This window comes from Lynx canadensis, chromosome D3 (assembly GCF_007474595.2).
Source record: "Lynx canadensis isolate LIC74 chromosome D3, mLynCan4.pri.v2, whole genome shotgun sequence".
Taxonomy (NCBI): Eukaryota; Metazoa; Chordata; class Mammalia; order Carnivora; family Felidae; genus Lynx; species Lynx canadensis.
The window spans coordinates 54,745,711-54,762,774 of NC_044314.2; the positions used below are offsets into that span (position 1 = coordinate 54,745,711).

A 17,064-nucleotide genomic window follows, 5' to 3' on the forward strand; every position below is an offset into this window, starting at 1 on the left:
AATAAAGTTTATGAACCACTGAAACATACTTTCTTTCCAGTTATAATCATTCCATTTGACAGTGTCCTGCTAACAAATTCATTTTGAAAGAACACCCAAGAGATCTATCTCTAAAATATTTTGGATTTCTTAGAAGACATCACTGTGTGTTTTGAGTTTTTATTAATAAATCCTCTAACGTACAAACTCTACATTCATGACCATGATTTAGCACCACTCAGAAGAGTTTCCTTAATTGTAAATATTATATTATTTAGTTGAGCCAAAATTAATAATATATGTTGAGCATCTACGAAAATCTCATTTTGTCATATTGTTTCTAAGTTGAAAAGTCTTGCTTTAAAAAATATATTAACTTTTTAATTATGATCGATCATAAAAAATACTCAGCATATATTAAAAAAGAATGAAAAAATTAAAAGCTATTAACATCTATTCTGTATGCTTCCAGAATGTTTTTATCAAAAAAAAGGTTATCCTAGGATAATATCAACTATCAGGTTTTAATTAATAGCTATATTACATTCTTATAAACTATAACTTGTTTATAACTAATCTACCCTTTATTGTACACTATAAAAGTTTACATTTTTTTTTTTAATTTTTTTTTTCAACGTTTATTTATTTTTGGACAGAGAGAGACAGAGCATGAATGGGGGAGGGGCAGAGAGAGAGGGAGACACAGAACCGGAAACAGGCTCCAGGCTCTGAGCCATCAGCCCAGAGCCCGATGCGGGGCTCGAACTCACGGACTGCGAGATCGTGACCTGGCTGAAGTCGGACGCTTAACCGACTGCGCCACCCAGGCGCCCCTAAAAGTTTACATTTTTAAAGCTTTTTTTTTTTTTTTTGCAAAATATATTACAGAGTGGTCTAAGTAATTCCTTAGGATAAATTCAATTGGACAATTATTAAAACTAATAAGAGATCAGTAAATATTTATTTACAGATAATCAGTACCTTTCCCATATACTACCAAAATCTACTGAGACCATTCCAAGAAAAATGATCTCATTAGTAACAGCAAATTTTCTTTTTCATTTGTGTGATAAAGCCTCACCTGTGTGTTTATTCACAAAAAGTGCGTTCATTGTTTCAGATGAGCCTGTTACACAAAGCATGTTAGTATTGCTTTTTAATTCATTCTAAGAGGGTTTGTCTTTTAAGAGGGAGATTTAATCCACAAAAATGACAATGTTTGGTCTTCATCTTATTTATGACTTTGTTGATTATGTTATTATCACATCACTTTTTTCCTGACTTTGCTAAAATAATGAAGTTTTAAAAACATCCTTACTTATAAATTATGCATACCAGTTATATTCTACAATGGTTTATCCATAAATTTAAAAACACTTGACTACCAATAGCGCGCTTATAAGATAAAATCTCGAGTCGAATTTTATACACTGCTGTTTTCATACAAACACGCCCAGAAACACAGGTCCCATGCCCCTCCTGACTGTACAGTTTTTAAAAATCTTGTGTTTCTTCTCCAGAAATCCTTTTTTAGATTTGCATTAACCTTCACACCCACATTAGAAACAATAAATGCGGGGCGCCTGGGTGGCTCAGTCGGTTAAGCGTCCGAGTTCGGCTCAGGTCACGATCTCGCAGTCCGTGAGTTTGAGCCCCGCGTCAGGCTCTGTGCTGACCGCTCAGAGCCTGGAGCCTGTTTCAGATTCTGTGTCTCCCTCTCTCTCTGCCCCTCCCCCGTTCATGCTCTGTCTCTCTCTGTCTCAAAAATAAATAAACGTTAAAAAAAATTTAAAAAAAAAAATAAAAACAATAAATGCTTAGACTTGATTCTGAGCCCTAACATTATTACTATTTCTGCTCTAAAATTTCTTCCCTTTCAGAGAATATTTAGATGGGGTCCAATATAGTTCCTCAGGTGTGTTATTCATGCTATTATATGTAGATGTTACACACTCTGAGTCCTGACATGTCAAAACATGTTTTCTTTTGTCATGCCTTGAATGATAGGTTTATTCTTGATCTGTAACAATTCTTTATATATTCTTGCACATCAGGGTCTCTGAGCTGTTCTCTTTTGAGAAAGCACCACACTCTCTACACTCCCCTCCCCCCTCCCCCCCAACTCCCACTTCCAAAGTTAGCCTAATTTTTTTTTTTGTCATTCAATTCGCAGATCAAAGGTTACCTTCTTTACTGACCACCCAATCCAAAGATACTCATTTGCCTTCATCATTTTATCCTATTTCATTTTCTTTGTGGCACTTACCACTGAGTGAAATGATCTCATTTATGTAACGATTTACAGTTTGTTTCCTCCCACTGGAATTTAAGATCTGGGGCCTTTTGTATTTACTGGTTTGCTAGGTCTCAGGATAGTGACTAGTCCATAGAGGACAAAGAAAAAAAGAAAAGGAAGGAAGGGAGGAAGAAAGTAGGAAGGCGGGAAGGAAGGAAGGAAGGAAGGAAGGAAGGAAGGAAGGAAGGAACGAAGGAAGGAACGAAGGAACGAACGAAGGAACGAACGAAGGAAGGAACGAAGGAAGGAACGAAGGAAGGAACGAAGGAAGGAACGAAGGAAGGAAGTCTAGTTAGTCCAAGGAAGGAAGGAAGGAAGGAACGAAGGAAGGAACGAAGGAAGGAACGAAGGAAGGAAGTCTAGTTAGTCCAAAATTGGTAGCTCAGCTGAATGGCTCATGTTCATTTCTTTTTGTCTGAGCCAAAAGAAGAGAAAGGTTTTGTTCTCTCTTTTCATTAGCAACTTAGGTCGTCTCGGTCAATGTAGAGAAGGAACCAAGCTGTAAGCAGAGTCACACAGCTGCAAGTAGGGAGCTCCATTCATCAGGGCAGGATATTTGCCTGCGTCCGGGTTGCCAACCCATAGGCGAGAGTGGCCTCGGCAGAAAGCTTCCTCTTCTGGTCTCTGGTCAGGTTTGCCTCTCTTACAACAGTGAGGGCCTAGGCCGCTGGCACTCCACTTTTTTTGCTCCAAACTGGCTAATATTAATAGCAAAGACAGGACTTTTGCCAACTAGATCTACGTAGAAAAAGGACACTGGTGGCATACCTTCATTTCCTGCCACATCTCTATAAAACTTCAATTCTGGGGGCTCAGTCAGTTAAGCGGCCGACTTCGGCTCAGGTCATGATCTCGCGGTCCGTGAGTTCGAGCCCCGCGTCGGGCTCTGTGCTGACAGCTCGGAGCCTGGAGCCTGTTTCGGATTCTGTGTCTCCCTCTCTCTCTGCCCCTCCCCCGTTCATGCTCTGTCTCTCTCTGTCTCAAAAGTAAATAAACGTTAAAAAAAAAAAAACTTCAATTCTGTAAAGCAGAATACTCTCTCATTTCCATGCCTGTTAGAGAAATGTTCCTCACTGTTTTAGTTGTGTCTGTTCTGAAGTACATGAGGAGAGGTAGCACGTAGAATGGGCTAAAGATACCACCTTAGTCCTGAAAATTCTGGTTTTTTAAAATTTTTAAATGTTTATTTATTTATTTTTGAGAGAGACAGAGAGAGAGAGAGAGGCGGACAGAGAGGGGGAAAAAAAGAGAGGGAGACAGAATCCCAACAGTTTCCATGCTGTGAAAGCAGTGTCTGACAGGAAGCTCAATCTCACGAACCATGAGATCATGACCTGAGCCGAAGTCAAGAGTCGGATGCTCAACTGACTCAGCCACCCAGGCGCCCCATAATTCTGCTTTATTTTTAATGGCATTTGTGATGGGATGTTAGCATTTGGTTTGAAAGTCTTCAAGAGCACTAAGATAATAACAAGATGAAAGGAACACCTATGTGCTGTTTCTCAGCAAAATTATAAATTTTTTAACTATTTCCCAGTTGAGAATGCAAATTTTCCTCAAATAACTGCTTTGTGGTAAGCAGTTATTAACCTTACTATTCTCAGTTTTGAATTCACAAAACCCTACAGAATTGAGAAACTGGTTATGATGATGTCAACTGCAATTTATGTTGGAATTGTCTGCCAGGAATGGGCTAGTTAGTTGCTAATGACAATATCAACTCCGTTAACATCAGCGTGCAATGCTGGCCATTGTCATATGTGTATACACACACACACACACACACACACACACAATGTATATATATAGTCTTCTGGACAAATTGCTGATATATACTGGATATTGTGTGTGTGTGAGTGTATGTAAGATAAAATCTTAAGTAGAATTTTATCCACTGCTTTCCTCATATACACTTTGTGTGTGTGTGTATACACATATACATACACATACCATATCCAGCATATATTAGTAATTTGTCCAGAAAAGATAAGGTATGCATATATGTATAAGCATATATACATGTGTGTATGCATATGTATGTACATTCACAAATATATACATATTTTAATTTTGGGGGATTTTAAAATTGCATTCATCTCATAAATGTATTACCGATAAAATGAGCATGCATCGAAAAAAAAAAAAAAAAAAACAATTTCCAGCCTATGTAAAGAACTCCTATAATACAAGAAACTGATAAAAAAAAAAAAAGAGCAAAGGACAAGAATCGATATTTCTCCAAAGAAGATAGACAAGTAGCCAAAGAGCATATAAAAAGATGCTCAGCATTACTAATCATTAGAGAAGTGCAAATCAAAATTACAACGTGATTCCACTGCACATCCGTGAGGATGGCAACTATCAAAACAAAGTAACAAAGGTGGTCAAGGACGTGGAACACTTTAAACGCTTACGCCTTGCTGATGGGAACGTAACACGTAGGTACAGCTGCTGGGGAATACGGTATGGTGGTTCCTCAAACAATCATAGAATTACCATGTGATACAGCCATTCCATTTCTGAGAATTCGTATTTTGTTCTTTCCATTAACAATGCAGAAGCTTCTTTAAGCAAATGTACTCTAAAAATTACTACCTTACTATTTTAAGTAGAACTGGCTAAACCGTAAGTCATTGTTTATTTGCTAACATAACTCACCCAAAGTTCTTCCTCACGTTGCAAACTTTCCTCCTCACCTACTCCTTACGGCCTTATTGAATCTGTGCATTCATGCCTTCCATTAAATCAATAAACACTTCTGTGTTTATCATGTGCCAGGCCCCGTGGTGTGGGGACACAGAAGGGACACAGAATTCAAGAAGCTCGTGATCTGAGTGTGCATGTCTGGGATTGGGGGGGGGATGGCTGTGCAGGGGAACAAAGATGGAAGACACAAGGGAGACGGCAAACATCTAACCGGAAGAAACAACAACCAGAAACACCACGGGTCACAGAGTCCGTAAAGACACATACTTCATAAATATGCTATCCCAGCTGATTCTCTCAACAATTTTTTAAGTACTGCTGTTTGTCCCAACTTGACCAATGATACAAGCTTTGTTCACAGAGATCCAAAAATATTCTAAGAGTCGGTAATCTGAAGTACATAACCACCTCCAACTTTTTTGACTACAGAGCCCATGTTTTTCATCGCTTCACAGAAGTACCTAGCATTTCCAATACTCAAAGAAACCAAACACATACAATGGAGAGAAGACAGTGTGTGGAAACTGGGAGGAGAGTCCAGGAAAACTTGGAACGACTGCTGTTGATCTGTCAGAGGCATTTTAGGGTTTGCTTTGGGGGGAAGTTACCGAGTACAAGGGTAACACACTCATTCATGGGCCACTTCCGAAACACCACCGAGACAGAGTTACAGAAGAGGGGACAATAGCAACAAGATTTTGGATCTGGAAAACTGACGGACGACGGATGATGGCGTCATCAGGCTGCAGGAAGGCTACTGCCTCAACTCTGCATGAAGAAAGCTTGGTGACAGGTTGATTCATATGTCAGACCTCCCAGGCTTTCAGGAGACTGAGCTACAAGTAGAGTGATTAACAGAAAGCCTATGTAGGAGCAGGGAGACTGACAGTTGGTTTTCTTCTTTCAGTGAGGATACTGGCACTGCAAAAATTCTGATGTAATACTAGAAGCATATTTAGAGAGAGGGGGGTGAGGTGGAGGGGACAGAGGAGAGGCAAGGAGGAGGGAAAAATAGAAGCTTTATAAAACTTTTTCGCTTTGGGGTACCTGCGTGCCTCAGTCAGTTAAGTGCCCAACTTCGGCCCAGGTCACGATCTTGTGGTTTGTGAGTTTGAGCCCTGCATTGGGCTTTGTGCTGATGGAGCAGACCCTGCCTCAGATCCTCCCTCCCTCTCCCTCCCCCTTTCCTGTTTATGTCTTTTCTTTTTCTCTCTCCAAAATAAACATTAAAATAACTATTTGGGGGGCGCCTGGGTGGCGCAGTCGGTTAAGCGTCCGACTTCAGCCAGGTCACGATCTTGCGGTCCGTGAGTTCGAGCCCCGCGTCGGGCTCTGGGCTGATGGCTCAGAGCCTGGAGCCTGTTTCCGATTCTGTGTCTCCCTCTCTCTCTGCCCCTCCCCCATTCGTGCTCTGTCTCTCTCTGTCCCAAAAATAAATAAACGTTGAAAAAAAAATAAAATAACTATTTGGCTTTCGGTTACTTCCTTATAGAGCTTTGAAAAAATTAAATATGAAGTGTAAAGGATACTGTAACATTGCATTTTAATAATTCCTTTATAATGAGTTTCCCAAACGATAGAGGAGTTAGGAACTTGACTATTTCTCGTGTTTTAATTTACTGAAATTCTCTTCTCAGCCTCTTTTGGGGGATTTGGGAGGTTTCAATTGACATGTTACTATGAAACCTAGGATGTGAGCTATCTACCTGAAGGCAATTTCAATAATTTACCTGAGAATTTATTAAGTCTGTGACATTTTATTCTAGATAAGCAGATTATCTACGCTCTTATGCTATAGGGATTCTTTGGAGAATGAGTGAGCTTTTTGTTTGTTTTGCCTTTGCAGTAACATGTAATTTTAATTTGGAAAGGCATGCTGGCTGACTTCATAATAGAATCACAAGAAATGCAAATACAGAGCCATTTTCGTGCTAATAAGTAAAAAAACCACCCAAATTAATGAACTAGGAATTTTAGGTTTGATGCAGTGAGCCTTTCTTGGAGCACCAAAATGCTTTCAGAGTGTATTAAACGTGCTGTAGGACACACCCTCCCTGTGTCTGGGTTGTCCTGGAAAGAATGCATCCCTAGAGACAAAGTCAATCGAACAGAATTGAGTCTCCACGTTGCAGAGCCAAGAGTCCCGTGGGTTTGAAATATTCCAGAAGATTCCACTCCCCACTCGCACCCCCTGCTGGGAAATCTGCCACCAGGTGGCAAACTCCTCCTCCTGTTTCACGTCACTTCAGGGACAGACTTTCTGGTCTGCAACAGCCTCTCCAATGCCCTCTCCGATTTCCAGCTTTGAGATGCCTTGACGCATTCATTTGGCAAGTGTTTCTTCATATACACATGCATTCAAGGGGCCATACATTGACGTCTTGCTAAACACCATACAATATTCTAGATAGTTGACGTATTTTTTTAACTTTAGATTTAACACTCCTCTAGTAAATTAATATCTGCCTTAACAGAGAAGAAAACTAAGGCTCAGAGGAGTCACGTGCCCAGTCGCAGAGGTCAAGAATGGTAGAACCAGGCTCCAGAGTCCGTGCTCTTTGCACTGTGGCCCGCCACTGCTCTGCGCACCACTAGTGAACTTGAGGGTTTCTTCTCTGCCAGCCCTTGTATCACATGTTAAACACCTGTCATTCTATTTGGACCTTAACACAAATTGGTGACCAAGGCCCTGTTATTACTTATATACACCCACTGGGAAACCGAGGCTTCCTGAGGCTAAGTGACTCGAAGAAGGTCACCCATCTGGCAAGTGGCCAAGGGGGCCTGTGCCCTCAGGACTGCCCTGTCCTGAGTCAGAGTTCCTCTCTACTGCCACATTGCCTGTGTTCCGTGTTTAAACTGCTCGTTGACGGGGCGCCTGGGTGGCTCAGTCGGTTGAGCGTCCGGCCTCGGCTCAGGTCATGATCTCGCGGTCTGTGGGTTCGAGCCCCGCGTCAGGCTCTGTGCTGACAGCTCAGAGCCTGGAGCCTGTTTCAGATTCTATGTCTCCCTCTTCCTCTGACCCTCCCCTGTTCATGCTCTCTCTCTCTCTCTCTCTGTCTCAAAAACGAATAAATGTTGGAAAAAAAAATTAAACTGCTCGTTGACTAAACATCTACGGCCACGTGCAAGTACCCTATAGCTGGGTGCCAGTTGCTACTAAGTACTTAGTAAATATAAATTTATTCGAAACCACATAAAAAGTAGCTAATAAATACACCTGAAAGATAAAATACTGAGCAAAATGACTGTATCTGCTCTGGTAACTAATTCACATATCCTAAGCTGTAATAGTTAACCCCCACTGATGTTTTCAATTTTATGGAAGATAAATCAAACCAGAAAACCTTAAGTTAAAAGAGAACACTATTTTTCTGCCATACGTATAGCTTTAAACACCTTACTTTTTTTTTTTTTTTTTCTTCTTCTCCAGGTTCAGGGAAATCCTAAAACCTTTCCATCAGATTAAGAAAAATATAGGGACTGCCCTGGAGAGCACTCACCAAAAAATTGCAAAAGTAAGATCAGGCTGTATTCACACATTAAAAGTTTTAAATTTGCACAAATAGCAATAGATCTGTTACTGAACATCAAAAGGGAAGAAAAAGGAAAACAACAGTTAAGGGACAACCTCCATTTCTATGTGAAAAGCTAGCAGCAAACCTAATTAACCAAACACAAAGCCTCAGGCAAAGGAGCTGCTTTCACATCCTTTGCCAAATAAAATGAACTTCACCTTTTAAAGGCTCAGACTCCGCTAAAATAAGTTATTAAACAGTAAGAAATAGTGAAATCCAAGCCTTATAATGATACAGAGATCAAACAAGTACAATTGCTTCATTCATCAGCAGGTGAATCGAAAATAAACATCCTCTGATCATTACAAGTGAGTCCTATAAATACATTTGATCCTACGTAAAATCATGCATATAGACACATTCCGTAAACTAGACCCTGAACTTGTAAGTGATCAGGTTAGGCATAGTCAAGACACGACAACACATATGATTTCATCTTTAATTCAAGGCTTGGTTAGCACTACACTTTGACAACAGCATTCATTGAAAAAGAAGCACAATTTTCTCAGCACTGTGCTTTGGGCTCTAATGGAGAAAATTCCAGCACATCCCATGTACACTGGGCCTTTAAACCACTCAGGGAAATGTAAATAGTGTCACAGGAAGCATACTAAATATATGGGGGAATACAAGCCAGCACTGAATTTTGTGGGTCAGAGGAGACAAGTTTTCAAATGCTGAGGTAGGTTTCAAATCCAAGAGGAGATGAGAGAATTAGCACTGAGTTTTGCAGTTCTGATGGGATTGGAAAAATCCAAAAGCAGGCATGGATGAGTAGGGCAACTCTGAAAGGCTCAGTTTGACTAAGCTGAACACTTTGTTCTAAAAGCTAGCCCCTGACTTCTCCACAACTTGCATTACAGAATGGAGACACAAAGAGAAATTAAACAATGTCGGGTTAGTTCATTTTTATTTCCTTACCCAACGTCTTCAAGATTAGTGGAGAAGGGAAGAGAATGACTAAAGCCAAGGAGGCACCATGATGTGTCAAAAAACTCAACAGCTTTGGCTTACAAGGAATGAAGGCCAATTCTCATTCCAGAACTTTGTTACTTTTAAGACCTAGGGCAAATTAATTACTATTTCGAAACCTCTAGATAAGTTTTCTTACTGCAAGACGGGGGCAAGAAGACTCCATTCAAAGCCTTTGTGAAAATGAACTTTTTACAGTAATGCTTAGCTTCTTTCTCTTCAATGCCACTTTGCAAGGTCTAGAGAAGGAGGACATGAGTATGTGCTCTGAGATAGTATGAGTGGTTTCTTGGATATTTGTCAGGTGTTTCCCCCCTCCCAGCTACACTTGAGGGCTAAATATGTTGTGATCTGTTCATATTTTTTTGTGATCTATTAAAGGACAAGAGAAATGGGAAAGCCTAGGGTGAGGTATTTTGACATCCCTGTTAGAATCCCTGGGCCTCTGTTCTTACTAATGAGATGCTTCGCTAAAAGTCTATACCAGGTCTGGTCTGCCTACAGTCAACCATTCCTGTGGGTGATTCAGAGGATACTCCTCATTTCTGAGGCTGTCAGTTTGGTGTTTTGTTTTAACTTCATTCAATTATACACTTCCTTTTTTGTGTTCATTCTCTTTTTAACACTGTTGTGTGTGAGTACACAGGTATGTTTACTTACCTTGGTGTTTTCTTTCAAGTTGAAAATCTGCAATCAAGTTTCATCTATAGTCTTACCCAGTATACTTCCCATCCCTTTCATTATCATCAATTCATCAGTCGTGCCTTCAAAGCTTCCCCAACTCATTCCACTCCTCCAATTAGATTGGATGTCCCTTTTATGTGATTTCCTAATACCTTGAACACATCTTTAGTATTGTGCTCCCCAAGGCATAGATGTTGTTATATTCACACCTGCACTAGGCTGTGAGTTCTTTGAGGGCAAGAACGACCTGATTCTTCTCTTTGTATCCTGGGTCTAGTTGTCTGGCATGCAATGAGGTGGCTCAGTACATAGGAATGCAAGATACTTATCTAGAAACAACAAAAATGTCACCCTTTGCGTTAACATTCAAATAGTAAGTATTATTCCATGTATCAAAGCGAAAGTTTCATTCATTCTTGCCTCAATGCTTCTCCAACTTATTCTCCAATGTAAGAGTGCCTCCCTGTCCCAGTTCTTTATTCATGGAAGCTTTGCTCCAATCCTAAACCCCACAAACTATCTTAGTCATTCTCTCTTGGGTTCAGTTCTTTCAAGTTCTGTACTTAGCCCACTGAATGTACATTTACTTTCTGCTTGCATGTTAACAATTCTGACTTATGTCTCCCCTTAAAGTTGAAGTCTAAAGAGAAAAACAACTCAAAAAATTCTCAGCATTAAACAAAGGAAGCCTTAGCATTACTCAAAGTATGATGCCAGAGCCTTAGGCCCAAGCATCGTATTTAATAAGGAAGTGTTCTCCCTTTTGGCAAAATCCATCTGTTTGAGTGCTCCTGGGTACTAACTTGAGCAGAACTATTCAGCAATTCATTGCATCCAGCTAAACTTTGACAAAGGCAAAATCTTTTTTACCCTCTAATTCATAAAACCTCCTCATTTACACATCAGCCGTACTTTTTTGCAATGCCCACTGGGATAATTATAGTGGCTGTTTCACTTCTGTCTGCTTTATTTAGATAATAAGCCCAAAAGGCCAGGGATGTCTTTGCAATTTCTATCTATAGCACTGAATACAATATGTATGAACAACATTTGTGAAATATTAATACTAGGTTTTTAATATCTTTTTGTAACAAATCCTCATGAATGGTCTAGGGGCTATGTTAGAGTCAAATCGTGTTTATTTTCTTCTTGAGATTTCTATATTGATTCCAACATGAGAAATTATAGGCCACTGGTGTATCATTTAGAATTTTCTCTTCTCAAACATTTTTAGCAGTGCATGGCTGGTACTTAATTCTACATTTGAATCATGCGTATGGTTTTCTCTAGATCCAATGCAGCAATTTCATAAAAATTTGTCCAAGGGGTAGCTCACCAGTAAGAGTATTCTTTGTGCTTTTCCTCTTTGCCAGGCATTGTTTTAGGTGCTTTAACATACCAAACAAACAAACAAACAAAAAAAAACAACATGTATTTTCAAATTTGTTCAGTATCTCACAACTCAAGAAGATGCAAATCCAGGATTTGAGTACAGACTGATGGCTGACTGTATGGTCTTAACCACTACATCCTACAGCAGGTTCATACTGCAGTAAGTGAGCAGGCACTTTAATTTTATTTATGTATTTTTTTAATTTTTTTTTTTAACATTTAGTTATTTTTGAGACAGAGAGAGACAGAGCATGAACGGGGGGAGGGGAGCAGAGGGAGAGGGAGACACAGGATCTGAAACAGGCTCCAGGCTCCCAGCGGTCAGCACAGAGCCCGATGCGGGGCTCGAACCCACGGACCGCGAGATTGTGACCCGAGCCGAAGTCGGCCGCCTAACCGACTGAGCCACCCAGGCACCCCGGCACTTTAATTTTCAACAATAGCATTAAATCACAAAAACTCTTAAACTTCATGGTAGCATTTATAGTCTTCGATTTGTCAGTTTTCTTTGAACACTTTAAATCACTAATCTCATGCTTAATTGTGTAAGATAATAAATTCCATACCAACATACAGAATTTGTTATTATTTTGAATTTTTGTTAATAGGTAAATGCTTTTCTAAAAAAATTTGAGAGAGCACGCACGCACACACACACACACATCAGCACACAGGGTAGGGGCAGAGAGAGAGAGGGAGACAGAGAATCCCAAGCAGGCTCCACACTGTCAGCACAGAGCCAAAAGGGCCTCGATCCCGTGAACCATCATGACCTGAGCTGAAATCTAGAGTCAGACACTGAACTGACTGAGCCACTCGGGTGCCACAATAAGTAAATGCTATTAAAGTACAATAACGCCCTTGGAAAACATATTTAGGAAAAATGAAAATATTAACGAAATCTCCATAGTAACATGTTGGCATTAACTAGACAAGCCTGCATGCCAGTATATGCACACACAAACTCATTTAAGCTTTGCTTTTCCACATGCCACTTCACTTCCCTCCTGTGGTTCCAAAGGTTATTAAAAATGCCCACTTACTCTTCAGCTGACGAATGATGCTTCTATTATTTTCTGTATGTTGTATTCAATCATCTAGCAAATATTTGTCGATTGTAATGTTCATGGTGCTCGGCCTACATCGATAACATAACAGAAGACAAGTTCCATATGGAGCTTACGCTCTAGTATCAGAAGACAGACAGCAAGCGATAGATATAATGAATAAGTAACTTCGCTAGTAGGTTGGAAAGGGATGTGTGCTATGGAATAAAGAAAAAAAAAATAGAGCTGGGTTAGCTGGTAGAAAGTGCTGAGCAATGAGAGTTGATGTAAGGTGTAACATTAAATATGGCGGCCTGAGCAGGTATCTTTGAGAAGGAGGACTTAAAGGAACAGAAGGAGTCAGCCATGCAGCAGAAGAGAAGTGCATCCTGGTCAGTCAAGAATATTTTCATTACGTAAAACTGATTGTAAAAGCTTATTCTCGTCAGAGAAAACTTAACTGGAAACAACGAGATTGATCATTCATCAGCCCAAGATGGTAATCATTTCTCTTCTGCAAATGGGCTCTGGCTAAAAGCCTATCTGAGCTAAGAAATTCGCCAGGTTTTCCTCTGAACCAAAAGAGAGATAATCAATTGGGAACTGTGAGAGCAAGAAGACAGCCAGCATGTGGCCTCCTGAATTGATGGCATTTACCATTATTATAAATTGAAAAAGAACTGGTAACAAGTTCAATTTCACCTAAGGTTAGGCCTTAAAAATGGTTAGAGAGCATGCTGCAGGGACATGCAGTCAAAGTGAAAACCAAGTGGCTAGAACTTGATGGGAGCAGTACTCAACAAGACTTCCGTGATGGATCAAAGTGGGTCTGTTAGAGAAAGGCAGTCTGCAGCCCAGACGGCCAACCAACCCCACCATGGGGCCAGAGATGGGGAGAGCAGTTTCAGAAAGCAGCTCCTAGATTTACAGTCCTCACAGGAGTAGACAGAGAGAGAAGGACTCTTTGTAGGCCAGAGAAAGACCTATCTTCCTCATGCAGATGCAAATGGGGCAAAGCCTCCATTAAAAAAAATTGGAAGCCGATTTTTGAAATCCCTGAGCTTTAACTGAATTCTGAGCAAGTTGACATGAAATTGATGCCGGGTTGGGTAAGCAGCTTCCAATGTCTAGAAACTATGCCTGGAAGACACCTCATGCTACATCATAACGCACCGTGATCTGAAAAGGGCCATCTGCAATTATAAACCAAGTAATGCTTTGAAGACTTCATAAGATTGCATGAACCTCTGTAAATGCCCCAAATTGCAAATTTCTCATTTGTGATATTGTCATTTATTTCTCAACTCAGATTATTACTTCCTCCAAGAAGGCTTCCTAAATCCCCTACTACATAAACTTGCTTGACATTACAATCTCATGGGATTTCTAGAACTGTAATGGAAATATTAATTATATAACAGTGATTTACAGCAGGTATCTCCCTGTAAGATAAAAGTTTCTTAAGGCCAAGAACCAGATTTGTTGGTCTTACTTCCCCTTCTTTTCCCAGCACTTAGCCTAGTATCTGGATAAAACAAACAACTAACAAATGTTCTTCAAATGAGTAAATGAGGACCTCCAGAAAACAAAGGCTTAGAGGGATTATGACCTAAAATGTAGCCAATTATCTCAGTGTGCTATAGCATAGGAGTGTGGTCAAAAGAAAAAAAAATATGGAAGGCTAGTTGGTAAGAGATAATGGAAGACCCAATGTCTACAGAAATAAAATGTAGCAATTTCAATCATTTAAAACACTGCTATTCCTTCACAGCTTACAGAGGGACAATATAGGAAACATTTATCTAAAGAGCAATATCTGTATTTTTTCCCGAAAAGTAAATTTGGGGAATTAAAATTCATTCTCCACGATGTTCATATTATCCATAATAGAGGCATTAACTTAATAATTTGAGAGAGGGCTTATGAGTGCCAAACCTGGAATCAAACCACTGGGGTAGCCTCCCAATTCTATCCCTTACTAGCTAGACTAACTACTTCATTACAATTTCCTGATCTGCAAAATGGGTATCGTAGTGAAGAATGGAGTTCTATTGCATATGTGATGTACTTAGAGTAGTACCTGGCATAAGGTATACATTTATCATTATTATTTTTGCTGTTATCTATATACTGTTAATAATACGGACTCTACAGACTACCATGCTACTATCTAGACATTTAACAATGAAATGTGAAATGCTTACTTGCCCTAACAAACATCCGTGGCATCTGGTAATTTCTTTCCTCTCTTAATGAGCTTCACCTTTTTTACAGGAACTTTATGACAGTGCATTTCCACAAATTCTTTGTTGAAGCAGACAAGGGAAAAGTCATAATCTCTTAGGTATTGTGCATTGAATGCTATTTATTATGCTTATAATTACCAAATTTATTGTAATTATACCTCTTAAATCAATCTGACAGTGAATTGACTTTAAAATAAAGTGATTTTCAAACTTAACTAATGAATCTGAATTCATCCCAGTTATCAAATGTTAAGGAAAAATGAAAATACACAAACCTTTGAAATACGCTTCATATTCACAGTATTCAATACTGTGTGAAGCAGCACAATATTAGGCACAAGGTAAGTGATCAATAAATATTGATCAAATGAATACATGGCTGAATGGATAATTCTTATGTGATGGGCTAAGCAGCTCCTAGAATGATTGAGATCTGTCACTATTGAGCATAGTACTCATAACTCTATCATAGGCTCTTGGTAGAAACATGTAAGGAAAAACAGGGAAGAACGGCCAAAAAAAATTTTTTTTTTCAATCTTCTATTGCTATCTAGGACTTTCTGTTTCTACTAGTTGAAAATAGGATTGATTAAAGGGAAATCAAAAGCAGCACATCTTCTGTGCCCAACAGAATCCATCATATTGATATTCTCCTCTATTTCTCATCAGTTTGGGCAGCCCATGTTTATTTGTCTATGTATTATATAGCACTGTGCATTGTGAAAGCAATAAAAATAACAATCTCACGTAGGTATCGTAATACATAACAACGTATTCAAATTCTATGTTGGATATCAAGATATCACAAGTTTTAGTCACTAGGCACAGGCATACAATACAGTAGAGCAGTGTCTCTGGCCTTTAATAGCTCCCTTCCTGTGATCAAGTGCTTTTACAGGGTAGATGAGGAAGACAGCAATCAGGCAAGACTGGGGGGCACTGGGGTAAGTAACGGTCCTGCTTCAACTTCCACTCTGGCAAAGTCTTCCTTGGAGATAGCCTCGAAACTGCACTTCGCTCCCCTGTTATGACTGTGCCCTGGAGCACCGTGGATTAGCAGAGAGGTCTCCAAGGACAAAATACAGCACTCACAGGGCTCAGTTTTGAATAGAGTCAGCCTCTGCACAGCCCTCTGCCACTGCATTCTGTGTGCCTGGCTGCAGCCACATCCTGGTACGCCAGGAGGGAGGTAAGGCACTAGAGCTGAACGTTTATCGAGTTCTGGCTCTACCCTGTGGCCCAGTGATGATTAAATGATCAGGATCAACCTTTTCTAAGCCCTGTTGGTTACCCTGTACCACAATTTGGTCAGTAGATCCATTACTTTTCCCCCTTGTCCATATCCCTGCCGAGGTTCCAGTTTATGTAGGATGGAGATCTTGTTTATTGCCACCCGCACCCCCCTTCTAAGGATTCAGTGGGTTTAAAAAATTTGGGGGGGGGGGTGCATTTTCTACTACCAATCCCTCTCCTACCCCACTGATCTTACTGCATGACCTAACTCAAGCCTACTGGCTAGGTCTACACGGAGATACCCGAGACATGAGCTACCGTAAGCGGACATGACACTTACCCAGTTTTACTCTTTATATACAAAATTTGAAAGAGCGTCGGAAGTAAGGCACATGTTTACACTTTTCTGTTTTGTACACATGATCAGAGTCACACTATTGACCTTAGATTCCTTGCTGCTCTGCTCCATCACCTCTTAGGATGCCTGTTCATCCCTTGCCATTTGACCTCTGCCACTGACACATTCATGGGCTTAACCGTCGTCACCTGGTACCATCTTTCAGAATTATACAGTCTGCTTACTCGGAATGGTTTGCTCTAACAACACTGGACGGGCCATGCCCAATCATAACATCACGTGAAAAGAGAGGTGTGGCCATCATATTAAAGTAGTAGCATATATATTTGTTAAGATATCATGGTACGTAATTGCCATTGAAAACGTACTCAATGTAGTTTCCTATATCATCTAAAAAATAAAGGAGTCTATTTCTTGCTCTATTTTACGCTCCTGAAGTTGAGATTGAAAGGACTGGAGGGAAAATCTGTTTTCCAGGTCTCCAAGGTCAGTTTTTCATGAATAATTCTTTCACTGTACTTACTGATACTAACAAGTCAGCAAGTTAACAAGCTCCCCCTACAGTGAATTGCAT

General features: G+C 40.0%; 1 long non-coding RNA gene across 1 annotated transcript in view; it reads right to left on the minus strand.

Moving 5' to 3' along the window:
* The window catches only part of LOC116738402, a 296,291-nt gene that overhangs the window by 144,927 nt on the left and 134,300 nt on the right, over positions 1–17,064 (minus strand). The gene's annotated exons all lie outside the window — the stretch shown is intronic.